The following is a 15,765-nucleotide window of genomic DNA, read 5'->3' as shown; positions in this document are numbered from 1 at the left end:
GGTAGAGACAGAGTGAGAGGCAGAGATAGAGAGAAGTGAGAGCATTTCCACTTTAGATTCTAAATCTAATAAAATTGACGAGGAAGATTAAACATCTCAAATCTCTTGCCTCTTGTGCAACTAACTTCTCCAGTGAAAACTTAGGGCAGCAGGACCAGGCATAACAGAAACCTCCATCAACAGGTTATTTTGGCTTATAAATTTGAGTTTAGAAGACATGACTGATTGGTTCAGTGTGTAGCTTTATCACAACCAAATTTGTTCGAAGCCCCAGGATTTGTCCATCAAAGGTGGCCCAGTTGTTTAAGAAATTGGGTCCTTTATCCTTTCTTGAGTTGATTCTTGATAGTGATTGAAGAGGGAACTGAACTGGGGAGGTAAGAATGCTTGAGAAAATGTTTGTCTAGAATGGATAAATAACAAATGATTGTTATGTTAAGGAAAAAATTGGAGTTCATACTTCCTCTTTTCTCTGATTTAAAAACAATGGCAAGAAAGCCTTGGGATTTGCTCATCATAAAGATGGTCTCATATGTGTGTACCTTTCAGGTTTCTGAAGGTTTATGAGGGACAATTCCATTAATTTTAGCTAGAACTTGCTCAGCATCAGTTTGGGATTTTACTCCTACTGTGAGGACATCATTTAAAGCCTTAGTCTTAGCTGTCTCTCTGCTAAAGCACTTGAGCACCTTGGCTCACTAACGAGATCCAAGAAGCCTCGTGTCTGCACACATTGGCTGCTTTGCCCTGTGCCGCTGTTCTGAAAGTTCATGTGCATTAATAGCCAATTTCACAAGAGGGTAATTAGTAGATAACACAAAAATGAGCTTTGATTCCAATCAGAAAGCCCACAGGGCGCTACTTAAGAGATGCCCAGAGACCCATGGTGCATTGCAAAGCATGGATCTACTTGACAAACATCTGAAAATCAAAGTCAAATTCATACTTAAAGATTTTTCCCAAGATAGAAAATTGAGTTTGCCTATTTTTCAGCTTTTATCAACATGCCTGAATACTTTCTCTAATGTGTAACTTACCTCATCTTTGCAAACATGATTTCTTGCTGAGGAGGTGCCCATTAGGTTTGATATAGGGACAAGGAGACTTTGAAGGTCACTGAAGCCTAATGCACTTGGGCACTTACACTGGGGACTTTTCAAAGCATTTGGTACTCAATATTTTAACCAGAAGCCAGAGTTTGCAAATTAGTGGGTGCTGGGTATTTCTAGTGCGATTGCTAGATGGTGGCTGTGGCTTTCTCACTGTCATTTTTTAAATGAATGATTGTCAGGTGTCTATGAGTCCCCATTGAATTTGTCCTGAAAGATGGATGAAGTTGAAGAATAACCTGGAATATTTCAGGGAAGGCAGCAACTGCTATTCTTTCTCTCCACCTGTGACATTAATTCTGATCAGATTCTGAGCTGCTGCAGAGACAGCAGGCATCAGGGAGGGGCTGTCTCCATGTGTTTGTTTTTGCTTTTCTCTTCTCCATCAAATTTCCAGGGCTATGGGTCTAAAGATAATGCACAATGCAATTATGGAAGTGTGCTCCCTGGAAGAGAATTTAAGGCATAGTTTTTGAAGGTTTTAGACTCTCCCTGTCTTGGACCCCGAAGTGTAGTCTTTGCATTCTGAGACACTTGGAGTAGGGGCACAAAAAGCCTGAAAGTTCTGAAGTTCCTCCTTTGTTTGCTTCCCTTTGATGCACGAGAAGGAATAATATGCAGTCTCCAGTCCTGTCATAGCCACCATTTGATACCTGAACATTGTGCAAGCAGGACAGAATAAAAAGCAAATTAAACTGGACAGCCGAAGCCTCCCAAATTGGAAGAATGGACTTCTAGAACCACAGTGAATACACAAATATACAGATTCTGTTCTGTGAAAGGCAGTCTTTGCAATTTAACTTGGATGTAATCATATGTATATAGATGCCAAGAACGAAATACACAAATATGTAGACATTGTTTCCTGAAAAATCAGGTTTTGCTGTTAAAATGTTAAAAAGTTTATATATATATATATATATATATATATATATATATATATATATATAAGCTAGGTGCCTAGACTAGGGCCCAGCACGTTAAGCAACATGAGAGTGAAGATTCTGTATGTGTGTGTGTGTGTGTATGTGTGTGTATGTGTGCACACATGATGAGAGTGAAGATTCTGTATGTGTGTGTGTGTGTGTGTGTGTGTGTGTGTGTGTGTGTGCACACATGATGAGAGTGAAGATTCTGTATGTGTGTGTATGTGAGTGTGTGTGTATGTGTGTGTATGTGAGTGTATGTGTGCACACATGATGAGAGTGAAGATTCTGTATGTATGTGTGTGTGTGCGCGCACACGTAGCCATGCACTGGTCGTATGTGGCACATTTCCTCCCCACAGCTGTGGTCCCTGGCAGCTGCAGACATTAGCCAATCTCAGCTCAGTCCTGACACCTGAACACCCTGCTCTTCTCTGGTTTCTTCAGTGCTCTTGGACTTTTCTGGGACAGATTCACATAAACCTGGTAACACAGTGAAGTTCACGTTCCTGGAGACAAGGACCTTTGGGGAACTGGAACAGAAAACAAAAGGCAAAGTCCCCATAGTACTGGCAGGTGACCCAAAGGCCAATCATGGTTTCTCAGAGGCTTCTGGGTGTTTAACTCCAGGTGCCCTCACTTGGTGCCTTCCTTGTCTCATGCCTCTTGGATCTGTCTTTTCTCCAACTTGCTGTCTTTGTGTTTTATCTGTCTCCCTCATTACACACCATGATTTCTCTCTCAAATGATCTACTTCTTTAAACAAAACCTCAGGTTTTACATTTGGCGATACCAAGTGGACATTTTTTTTTTCAAAGACAGGGTTTCTCTGTGTAGCTTTGGAGGCTGTCCTGGCACTCGCTCTGGAGACCAGGCTGGCCTCGAACTCGCCGCCCAGCCCAAGTGGACATCTTATTCATATGATTTTTGAATGAACAAAAACCACGGGGAGTGATTTGAGAGAGGCCTGACTTCCAAGCCAACCAGAAGCTGTTTGCTTTATATAGGTTCCTCCATTAAGGGGCTAAATGCCGACTGTGAGGCAGCTGCTGCTGTTAAGGACGTGGTGGGAGCAGGAGTTACACTTTGGTGGAGACAGCAGTAAGAAGGTGATCCGATGTGGCAGTCACCAGAGGGACTAGGCTGGTGTAGGTCTGCCCAGCAGCTGGAGACACGAGCACTGATCTAAAGTAGATGATTTGAGAGATAAACCATGCATTTGGGTTTGGTTCCCAGCACACACATTGTGGCTCACCCTCTCCTATACATTCAGAAGAACTGGGACCAATATTCCATACAGTCATGAAGGGGTAGATAATTGAGATGAAATAAGGCACCATGATTGAGAATATCATTCCTTGATTCCCTCCCTCCCTCCCTCCTCTCCCTCCCTCCCTCCCTCCCTCCCTCCCTCATTCCCCTTTCTTTCTCACCATGTAGCCCTGGCTAACTTTGAACTTCTGGAACCCTACTGTTCAAACCATCTAATTGCTGAGATTACAAGTGTGCAACACTAAAACCTGGATCTTAAACTTATTTTTGGTTTATATGAATGAGTGTTTGCCAGCATGAATGTATGTGCATCACATATATGGCATGTCCACAGAGGCCAGAAGAGAGGGTTAGATCCCTGGAACTGGAGTGACTGACTGGTGGTTGTGAGCCAGTACCATGCCTTCTCCACAGCCTTTCTGGAATTTTTAATTTAATTCTTTAATTGAAATAAAAAGTGATTTATATGTTTTTATGAATACAATTTATTTATTATTTGATTTTGTTTTTGTTATTGTGCAAGGAGCTATAATTTATTTTGCTTTTCTCTGCTCCTAGAGTGGATGGAAGAGTCTAGTGGGTGGTTTGATGGGCACATGGAAACAATAATGGTTGCTAGGAGACACGATGCTGACCAGCTCTTAATTGATGCATTGGCGATCTTCTGTGTGTTTATTATTAGTACAGTGCTTACATAGATGTCCACTTTAGCACCATGGCATCATCACAAGGAAAGATAATTTGTCCTCATTTTACTCATGAAGAAATGGAAGTATTGAAAGAGGCAGACAGGGAAGCCTATGGTAATCATACTTGTGATAGCAGTGTGAAGACTAGTGAGTGTGGGGCTAGCCTGGGTTAGATAGTGACTTCTAAGGTATCCTGAGCTACATGGAGAAACTCTGTCTCCAAAATTACAACAAGAAAGAATGAAAAGAAGGAAAGAAGGAAGAAAGGGAGGGAGGGATAGAAGGAGGGAGGAGAGCGAGAGAGAGCAGGTGTGGGGCTGATGGCTGACAATGGGTTCAAGAAACAAGGCACCTGGCTAAGGTCTGGATGCCCCTTCATTCCCTCGGCATGAAGCTCGGGCCCTCATATTCACTCCAAGGCTGACTTTGTCATCTTTTTCAAGAGGTTCCTAGACTCTTTCCAGCAGATGCTGTAATGCCCCTTGCAGTTTTTTCTTTACCATTTCAAGAACTTCTTTTCTGCCCTATTCTTCCTTTGTGAAATTATTTTGTTGGTTTTTAATTTATGTTTATCATCACTGTGACAAAAACCCCAGCAGTAGCAATGTAAAGAGGAATGCTCCCAGACATGGCTGGGGAGGCAGGTGCTCCCAGGTGTGGCTGGGGAGGCAGGTGCTCCCAGACATGCTTAGGGAGACAGGTGCTCACAGGTGTGGCTGGGGAGGCAGGTGCTCCAAGTCATGCTTAGGAAGACAGGTGCTCACAGGTGTGGCTGGGGAGGCAGGTGCTCACAGGTGTGGCTTGGGAGGCAGGTGCTCATAGGTGTGGCTGGGGAGGCAGGTGCTCACAAACATGACTGGGGAGACAGGTGCTCCCAGACATGCTTAGGGAGGCAGGTGCTCACAGGTGTGGCTGGGTTGGCAGGTGCTCACATGCATTGCTGGGTGGAAGGTAACAAGACCACCACCTTTTGTATACTAACTACAAGTCATTGGGTACATTGTGACATGTACTTCTGATGAGCTAGCCTTGTCTTCCGGTGGCCCCCTTCTTGAGTTAGCATAATTTGCCTGACATGGCATTTTTGTTATTAATAGATCGAATGAAGACTGTAGCTGAATAGGCAGATGGAAATCCAAAGAGAACTGTCTGCAAGGATCCCAAAGGAAAGAATTCTGTTTCCCTTGCAATGGAGTATACCTCCATCCTAGCATGAACACGGACTCTCTGACTTGAAAGCTCTCCAAACCCTGTAGTTTAAAGATTTTCATGGAGGATTTGGATTGCAAACACTTATAAATTGAAATCTACATCTCCCTCTTCCCTCTCAGAGGATGACAGGATGATGGAGTTGAACTTTCCAAGCTTCTAACCAGAGTGCCTAGCACCTATCTAAGAGACCAATAAGTGTTGCCTCCCAAGACACTCCTGTTTCCCAGGAAACTCCAAGGGATTTAATAGCTCCATGTCAGAATTTCCTAACACTTACAGGAATGCAAATTCTCCTGTTTTGAAGAATTTGAACCAAAAGATACTGAACTAGTAATCATGTACATGAATGCAATTGGCATTGAAAAGTGGGGTCAAAGAAGCAACATGGGCAAAAGTGGTAAAAAGAGACACGGTGAAGACTTGGGGATGGGACACAAGTACGGACAATGGCAGAGGCTCCCGGTATTGTGTGGGATGAGGAAGGTGACACTAATGGTCACCATTCCATTTCTGTGATAATGTCGTGTATTTACTGGGTACCCAGTGGATGACTGTGTCTTCCCATTTTTTCATAACAACTAAAGTTTGCAGGAAAAGATTTCTACACACTACACTCAAAAGACACTTAAAGTGTTCTCACCTAAGAACACTGACGTTGTCCTGTGGCCATATTGGCCATGCTGGGACTGTGGCCCTGTGAAACAAAGCAAGGACTCAGTTCTCCTCATGCAGAAGGCTGTTGGGGATGTGATTCAGCATCGATTCAGAAGAAGGTTTGTAGGGGAATGACCTTAGCCGAGCTGTCAAGAAGACAAGGGAGTGGCTTGGGACTCAGAGCAGTTTGCAAGGAGGTTCAATCTTCAGGCCCAACCATGCCCATGCTTGACCTTGAGAGAGAGTGTCAACCCTTGACCTACTCTCTGACTGATCTACATTTTGACAGGTAAATACTGAATGCCTGCTGTGTGTGAAGCAATGAGATCAGACTGAGTCATGGTCCTTCCCCCATGGTGCTTACCTTCTGAAGCAGACAAGGAAGGAACAGCAGATACATACTATGCTCTGTATGTACACACACACACACACACACACACACACACATATTTCACACACCATATACACCACACCATATCCCCCTCACCACACACACACACACACACACACACACACACACACACACACACACACCACAACACATATCACACATACCACACCTACAACACACACTACACGCACACACACACCAAACACACACACACATGCACCACCACCACACACAGAAAGAGAGGAGGACCTCTGGGGAGGAGGTTTGGGGTTTTTATTTAACAGGAGTCTGGAGAATGAAGGTCTTGATCTGAAGAGTTAGCTGTTAAATCTGGTTTCGAAGAATCAGAATTGGGGAGAAAGAAACTAAGAAAATAACCCGGTGTATACCAATGGTAGATCAAACGTGAAAAATTCCTTTGTTTTACATGTATGTGTGTGTCTGCATGTGCTTATGTGTGGAGTTATGTGTACAGTGCCTACAGAGGCCAGAGGAGGGCAGCAGGCACCCTGAAACATGAACTATAAATGACTGTCGGCTGACATGTGGGTGTTGGCAACTACTCCCCAGTCTTCTTCTTCATCAACAAGTGCTCTTAACTGCTGATCTGTCTTTCCAGTCCCCAGATTGGATTTTTCATGCTGGGAGAACCAAGAGAGGGTCAGTGTGAGAGGAAAGAAGAGGGCATGGATCATACAGAATGTTAAATGCCTCACTAGGGGGTCCACACCCTGTTTTAAAGCATTGGAGGAATTAACAATTGCCTGTCTTTGAAAAATTAATAATGAATAACAATATCGCTTTGTGTGATGGCCAAATATGGTTTGTGGGAGGCTATTACAGAAGTCTGGGTTAGAAATGATCGATTCTGACTGTGTTAGTGGGTACACTGAGTATTTATTTTAATGAGATAAGGTGTATGCTGTGATTCAATGTCATTTGCTGATGTATTGGCTGTGGTGTGGAGGGTACAGGAAGGACTGTAAATATTTGCTCTGAATTTTGGTCTAGAGTGAGTGACTAGCTCCTGGGTAGAGCCATTGATCAAAATTCATTCATTCATCCAGCAAGAGATGGTGGCAGGCAAGCCTGTGCTGCCTCTGGCCTTTTAGTTGGCTGTACATATGAGGGTCCAAATTATTCTTAGGAGATGGAGCTTAAACACATAAGATGTGTAGCATGTTGTATGGTGGCAGAAGCAGGGAAGATGCAGCAGAGGGGGAATGAAATGACAGGGAAATGAAGCTGCTGGTGGCTTAATGCTTCCTGGTGACGATGACATTTGGGGCAAAGACTCATGGAGGTAGAAAGAGTGAGACAGGGGATAAAGAGTTCTGTGTCTAGTGTTACTGAACTTGGCTCTTAGGCAGATGGTGGCCCCACAGCTAAAACACAAATCTCCTGGGGGGAAATGAGTGTTAGAATTTCATCTTCAGCCTATCAAAGTGGGACATGAAATACACAGAAGTTTCCTTTTTAGTCTACAGAATAAAGAAAATTTGTTGGCATTTTTAAATGAGGAGTCAAAAGCTTTTGTCAGGATTTGAACCAGTGGCTCCAGGGACTTGCACTATCATTAAATCAGATTTAAGTCTCCTTAAGCAAGATGCCTAATCTGTTAAGTCTACTCTTTCTATTGCTAAGCCACCTCTCAGTGTCTGTTTAGGGAAAGGGATGTATGTTTGCTCCCATAGGTTTTCTCTGAGTCACAGCCAAATGGAAGCCAGCTGCCATTGCAATGTCCTATGAGGGAAACCACAAATCCACTGATTCTACTGATAGAGGACTGTGGCAAAAGGCACAATGGAAGTGGTTGTTGCCTAGAGTCAGTCTCTCTCTCTCTCTCTCTCTCTCTCTCTCTCTCTCTCTCTCTCTCTCCCCTCTGGTTGTATGTATTGTTTTTATTATGTATGTGGTATATGTATGCATTTGTGGGTGTAGGCTGGTTGTGTGTTGTTGTTTTTATTACATGTGTGGTATATGTATGCATTTGTGTGCTGGTGTACATGTGGTACCACCACTCATGTCTGTACCACCACACCCGGCCTTCTCTAATGGTGCTGGGATCCAAGACCAAGTCCTCATATTTGCTCAACAGTCATGTTACATATAGTGCCTTCTCCGGAGCTCCTTGGATAATGCTTCTGTTTTCACAGTATCACCTAGGGCTGTAATTCTGGGCTGGAAGACTGGAAGATGGACTCAGGTTTTAGTCTTTGGAAATCATTATCCACTCAATGTTATTAATCCTTTTCTTAAAATGTCTAGGCATTTTAAATTATATATTGTTTGACTCATATGCAACATTCCCATATTTGGATAGTTTTTTTTTAAGAGAATTATCTCAAACAGGTGGCTTTCCAGGGGAACCTGATGTTGATATAATATATATATATTATATATATATATATATATATATCATATATTTTATATATGTATATATATTATATATATGTGTGTGTGTGTGTGTGTGTGTGTGTGTGTGTGTGTGTATGTGTGTGTGTGTGTGTGTGTGTGTGTGTGTGTGAAGCAATCAGCTATAAGAGAATAAACCACCAGTGGCCAAATGGAATAACTATTTGAGCTCAATGGGAGTTTAATAAATGCCCTCAGTACAGTTCTGGCTGAGGACTGTGTGGCTCTGACTTCATCCCTGAGACTTCGACTCCTTCTTTTTTTCCCTTGCCTGTGAAGCAGGGTGTTGATTGATTCCTCTCTTGATCTGCAGCTTTTTAGTCAAGAAGATGCTTTTAGGGCTGGGGATGTAGCTCAGTGGGTAGCCTGCTGTCCTAGAATGCACAAGGTTATCCCCAGCATCATATGAACTGGATTTTGTGATGCTACCAGTACTCTCATAGTGCAGAAGGTGCAGGCAGGAGGATTAGAAGTTCAAGGTCATCCTTAGCTATATAGGGTGTTTGAGGTCAGTCTGGGCTATATAGGACCTTGTCTCAAGCATACAAAAAGATGGTGTTTTGTAGATTCTTAGTACAAAGCTTGACCAGTGAAAGGTACTCAGTCAAAGGTGAATGTTACTATGTTCATTAAAATAAGTGTCAATCATCACGCTGCATGTGCATATTCATATGTTTTTTCTATACATCACAGTATTGTGGCATCTTGAATATTGCTCTGACTGGCATAGACTTCCCCTTCTGAGACTTTCTAATGGAGCTGGCAAGGCTTCAGTCAGGAGTATGTCTCTGATATTTATTCTAACCAATCCAGAGGTGGATCTCCTGTACCTTATCTGTGTACACCACGAAGCAACTTTATTTCACCTGCATCATTTTAGCATCAATACCAGCATTTGGGGACCTCATTGGAAGTCCAGAAAATAAGTACCAGAGTTATTCATGGCAGCATTCCACCTGTCTGCCCCACCTCTGCTGGGCTGTGCCATAGAGACCCCCCTGGCTCCCCTGTCATGTCTCTTGTCTCTTTCATCAGCCCTGCATGGTTCTGCTTCTTGCCACCTGTGAACATGGCAAAGTTGGTTTACCTGAGTGTCTCTACTGCCTTCTTGTGTGTCCATAACAGACCATCAATCACATACAAGGAAAAAAAAAACAATGTAAGCTCTTTGGGAAACATTTGTGTATTATGATAAATCTTTCCGCCAAAAGCTGCCGAGCCCCCCCCCCCCACATGTGTGCTCTATGCCAACCACCTGCCTGAGTTAGGGCCCCAATTAATGCACAGAGAGACTTGTATTAGGTACAATGCTGCTTGGCCAATGACTAGGATTCTCATCTGTTAGCTCAGTCTTAATTATCATAAATCTATATATTTTATAAGACTTATCTTATCGGACACCATCTATTGGTGTCCCTCCTTGCCAGTGGATCACATTGTGCCGCTGGAAGAAGAGCGGAGGAGAAAAGGAACACTTCCTGTTTCTCCTTGCTTAAATATGAGTCTCCTTGCTATGTCACTTCCTGCCTGGATCAGCACTTCTCTACTACATTTCCCAGAATCCTCTTTGACTCCTGGTCCTGTCTAATTTGCTGCCTCATTGGCCAAACAGAGCTTTATTCAACAATCAGTAAGATAAACATACACAGTACATTCCCTATCATTTGTGCTTCATGGAAAAACATGGGTTACCTAGAATCCTCTGTGGATTTTTTTTAGTCTGTTTATTTTGGGTTTTGGGGGGGCACATTATATGATTTTGATTTTGTTTTATCCTGGCTATTCCACAATTCTGTAAGTCATAGACAACTGTGAGAAATGCACAATGACTATTATACCTGCACTTGCAAATGAACTCTGGATCTCTTTCTCCAACAAAAGCCAGTCTTGCTGCCCATTTGCATATTCATTTCAATATTTTACTCTACTTAGATATCTGTGCTTCTTTGACTTTTCCACTGTACCAAGTTGTAACATCTGCGTGGCTTTCTAATTTAATCAGTGAATATTAAATTCAATCTTTAACATGGGTTAATTTTATATCTGGATGAGAAGCATGGGTTTTACCCGTTTTTTGAATATTCGCTTTCAATGGAACAGAAATTGTTCAAAGGGCTGGTAAATGAGGAGAGAAGCTTGAAAGACACAGTTGAGATGTAGATAGTGAATCTTCAGTAATAGATCCTGTATGATTAAGCTCTGAAATGAATGGCACGAAATGTAAGTTTAAGGAACCACATTATCCTGATGCTGATGGGGGCATAATCCACTGTGAAGGTCATCATTGCACTGTGAAGGTCACTTGGTAGGTCAGGGTTATTGGCATTTCTTTATTATCCTTTTCCTTTGTGAACAAGTGAAGGCCTCTGCAGTGGGAACCAACCAGGCTGTTCTTTTCGCAGAGCTGGGCACAAGAAAGGATTTGGCAGCTCCCACTGCACATTTCATAGAAACTCAAAGGCAGAGAGAGGAGTGAGGAATGAATGGCAGAAATGGAGTGGAGAATGGTGGGAGGGGAAGTCTGCAGGCTCAGTGGCTAGGGCAGGGCACTTCATGTGATGAATTAGGATTTTGTATCTGGCATCTTCCTAGTGCTAAAGTAGAAGAAACTGCTAATGTGGTGGAAGCAAGCATCTGTTTGTGTCCCCTGCAAAGGGTATATCGTATTAATATTGTCACTTAGCCAAATATATTGGACACATAGGATATATTTATTGAAGAAATGGATGAAATATTTACTTTAAAATTTCTGATAGAAGCTGAATGGTTTATTAACTTATTAGACCCCATTGCCTTTGATATCAATACAACAAGGCTTAAGAGAGAGATTTTTGAGCACATATCATCTTAAAAGAAAGCTCAGAGTGAAAGCCTGCCCAGTGATCATGTGATTTTTACCTTGTCTGGACCCCCTCCCTCTCTCCCCAACTTCCTCTGCATCTTGCCAGCCACTGCTCTTTGCTCCAGGCTATTTCATTTCAGTAGATTTGATCCTTGCATGGAAGGATGCTTATCCCATCCTCAACCCTTTGTTGACACTTGGGGCTCAGTGCACTTTTGTGGTTGGAAGGCAACAGATCATAATAAAGAAAGGAAGTGGGAAGGAAGTCGGTGGGGTGGAAAGGAGAAAACACTCCTGCCAAATTCCACTCTAGCTAGAAGGGGCATAACATGAAAAATGCTCAAGACTTGGATTTTAAGTGAAGTCTAAGGGAGCTTTAAAATTTTTATTATGATTTTACTTTGAAAAATTTGTGCCACGGGTATAACTTTTCATTCAAGACTGTTTATTGGTGTCCTGGTTTGGAAAGCATGCCCTAAGTTGATCTTGAAATCTTGATCTTCTTTTTAAAGACTTGTCAAGTTATGTGTAGGATTAGCTTTGCATCTAGGTTGAAGGTCTGATCTCCTGGGTCTACTGGATGGGATGTGGAGAGATGGTTTCTGAGGTTGACTTCTTCCAAAGAGGATTGAGCACATAAGCAAAGAGTCAAAGTTCTCCAGGCATCAAACCCTACTGGCACTTGTTTTCAAGCCATGTCAGTCTTTAGGAGTTCTGATTCCTTTCCAACCTTGTTGCAAATACTTACCCAGAATTCCCTTCAGTAAATAGTCATGCAATTCAAATGACATCTATTCAGACTATTGTTCTCATAATTGATCTGATATATTCGCAGGGACTTTTCATAATCTCTGGTGATGCTTTGTAACTGACACTCTATCTAAATTAAATACAGGAAATGGAAATACTAACTCTTGGATAACAGTAGATTAAAAACCAAAACTTTGATATCATGCAAATTATGGTTCTTTTTTAATTTGTTTCTTTGGGAAAAAGATTTGTATCATGACATACACAAGTGAAAATCTTGCATATATAATTCAATGAATTATGTAAAACTAGCGTGCCTTCCCAGATTGTTTGTGCCTAATGAGTTGCAAACTTGTAGTTTCCGAGGATATTTGACCTGAAAGTCTAAGTGTGATTGTATAACTTCTGTTTCTTGGTTGCTCAAAGTTTAACTAAGTCTTGGGATTAGGCTTCTACATGAACTTTGGAGTGGATATCAACCTCAAACAATAGCAGATGATGTTTTTACAAAACACAGAAGCATGGTAGCTTGGTGAGTAAGATTTAGAGATTTATACCTTATGTCATTAATTATTTCTTTTGTGTAGAAAGTAGCAGACATTTTAGATTCCAGCTGTTTCCCATGTGTTGATGCTATCCCTTTGCTCAATTGTTTCCTATTCCCTCTGTGATGCTGCAGATGAAAAGATGCTTACACCAAGCCCCTATGAGACAGTAGAGATCTGTCAATGATTCTCTTAAACCCAACCTCGGTCCCTTTCTTCTGTATATATTGTTTAATGGCACTAAAGAATATTATTCTAGCTTCCTGTTGTGGTGGTATCTTGTTTGCATGCTAACAAATAAAGCTTGCCTGGATATCAGAGTGCGGAGCTAATCACCAGTTAACCACAGAGGCCAGGCAGTGGTGGCTCATGCCTTTTATCCCAGCACCTGGGATGCCATGCCTTTGGTCCCAGTACCTGGGAGACACACACCATTAATCCCACAACTAGGGAGAAGGAAACAGGAAGTGATATGGCAGGGCAGAGAGAGGAATGTAAGGCAGGCAGAGACAGGAACTAGTCCCTTGTTGGTCTGAGGATTTCATAGAGGTAAGGACTCTAGTGGCTGCCTGCTCTGCTTCTCTGATCTTTCAGCATTCACCCCATAATATTATTAAGACCAATTAGAATTCATGCTACACATAAGGGGAGGAGGAAGACAGACAGACAGAGAGAGAGAGAGAGAGAGAGAGAGAGAGAGAGAGAGAGAGAGAGAGAGTCAGAGACAGAGACAGAGACAGAGAATGATGAAACTAGTATGCAGTAAACAGTACACATAGGACAAAGTGGCAAACAGAAACAAGAATTTGATGGAGGAGAAAACCAGAAGGGAAGGAAGGAACACCCAAGAGAAATGGCAAATGACACAAATATAAAGATATTAAGAGAAAGTGAGTTAGAGTGAGTGAGCAAAAGAGGGAAGAGGAGACATGCAAACATATGGGCTCCAGAGATGACTGATAGCTACAAATTGAAAGGCAGAAGTTCTTTGGAGGCAACGAGGGTCTTCCCAAATCATTTGACAATCTCATATATAAAATAATAAGAATATAATAGTTCATTGAAATCAAAAATCAAAACAAGACAAAGACCCCATCACTGACATGCATAGTGACACATATATGATGTGTCTTAATTCAGGGACTGATGTTAGTGACAGTACATAGAGACGTGAATATGACATCAGTGTCTGGAAGTCCCTACTCTTACCAATGGATCCATAATCTGATGACATTGGGGCATGATGGGAACGTGAGGTAGTGTCTGGTTGGAGGAAGTAGATCATCAGGGACGAGGACTTGGCTTAGGGTACTGGATCTTATCAATGACTAAGCCCCGCCCCCAGCAGAGCAGCCTCATGCAGTTCCACCACTGAACTGAAGATTCAAAGCAATGGATCCAGACAAATTACACACTCTGAGATCATTAGCTGAGATATCCTTTCTTAAGGACTTATTTCATTGGCATCCATGTGTTTCAGCACTGCACTTAAGAGTCTAACACAGATGCCAGCCTCAGCCCTCTTACCATATGCCCACAGACTTATGTCCCCCAACACTTCTCAATCAGCCAAGGAAAGAGATGGGATGAGAGCTGCCTAGTCTGCCTTCCAAACTAGGGAGATAGAGAGAGGATCCTCCATTGTTGGTGGTTCAATACTTTGACTAGGTGAGATCTCTTACCAGCCAATCACCTAATAATGATAGAATCAGCTATCCAAGAGCCAAGTCCTCAATCCAGAATGTGATTGTTTTGGAGGAATAAATTATATTCAAATCATGATGGCATCTTGCATAGGTCGGGTTCTACTCCATACCATTGCTACTAGTCCAAAATCAACTTATTGCTAGAGTTGCCTAAGTGTCTTGCTCCCTCCACAGACTCTGTAGTATTTTAGGCCCCTCAAGAGTGATAGAAATCATGGTGATGAGCTCTGTGGAGCACACCTGATCCTACAAAGCCTGCTTTGTTGATTTTTAATGTGCTTTACTCCTTTCTTACCAATTTATCAACCCTGTAAATAGATGTCATGTGGTTTTATTTTCCCCAGAACTGTGTGTGTGTGTGTGTGTATGTGTGTGTGAATGTGTGTGTGTATGTGTGTGTGAATGTGTGTGTGTATGTGTGTGTGAATGTGTGTGTGTGTGTGAATGTGTGTGTGAATGTGTGTGTGTATGTGTGTGTGAATGTGTGTGTGTATGTGTGTGTGTATGTGTGTGTATGTGTGTGTGTATGTGTGTGTGAATGTGTGTGTGTATGTGTGTGTGAATGTGTGTGTGTGTGTGTGTGCGCGTGCGCGTGCAGATACTAAGCATTCTGTAAAGATCTGTTGATTGACAGCTGAGAGCATCACTACTCTAAAGATGAAAAGCAACACATGCAAATGGGGTTTGGTGCAAATCCTACCTCCCCCCAATTCATTTATCATCTCCAGGTCTCCTATGATTGAAGCTCTTTTAAAATAGTGTAATTTTCATCTTGCCTTTCAAAGCCATCACCACAAAGCTATTATCTGTGCAGACATCTATATTCCAAATGCACAGCAAGAGAGGGGGCAAAGAAGAGAGTTCCTGTCTTTGTATTTATCATCTGTCTGATGAAACACTGCTGTAAATATCTATAAATTAAAGGTCGGATCAAAATTCAACACTTTTAGGGAGAAATGACTATCTGGTCTTTTCATTCAGGTAATTTCCCCAGGATATTAAACTTGAAACAGTCTCTCTGAAGCTACAGGTATCCAGGCTATTTGAAATCAACTGATATGAGTGTGCTGGAGAGGGCAAGGTCTGCAATGTGACCCCTGACTTTGTGTAATGAAAAAGCCAAATTTGAATATTAAAAAAATTAGCTCTGCTGTGTCAGAAAGTGGAACTCGCCAGCACTCAGCTGCGGTGCCACGCTCAGTGATGAGACCTTGTAGAGTGAAATATTCTGCCCCCTGTCTCGCTAATTCTTTTG

This window comes from Cricetulus griseus, chromosome 6 (genome assembly GCF_003668045.3).
Source record: "Cricetulus griseus strain 17A/GY chromosome 6, alternate assembly CriGri-PICRH-1.0, whole genome shotgun sequence".
Lineage (NCBI taxonomy): Eukaryota > Metazoa > Chordata > Mammalia > Rodentia > Cricetidae > Cricetulus > Cricetulus griseus.
This window is presented reverse-complemented; position numbering follows the sequence as displayed.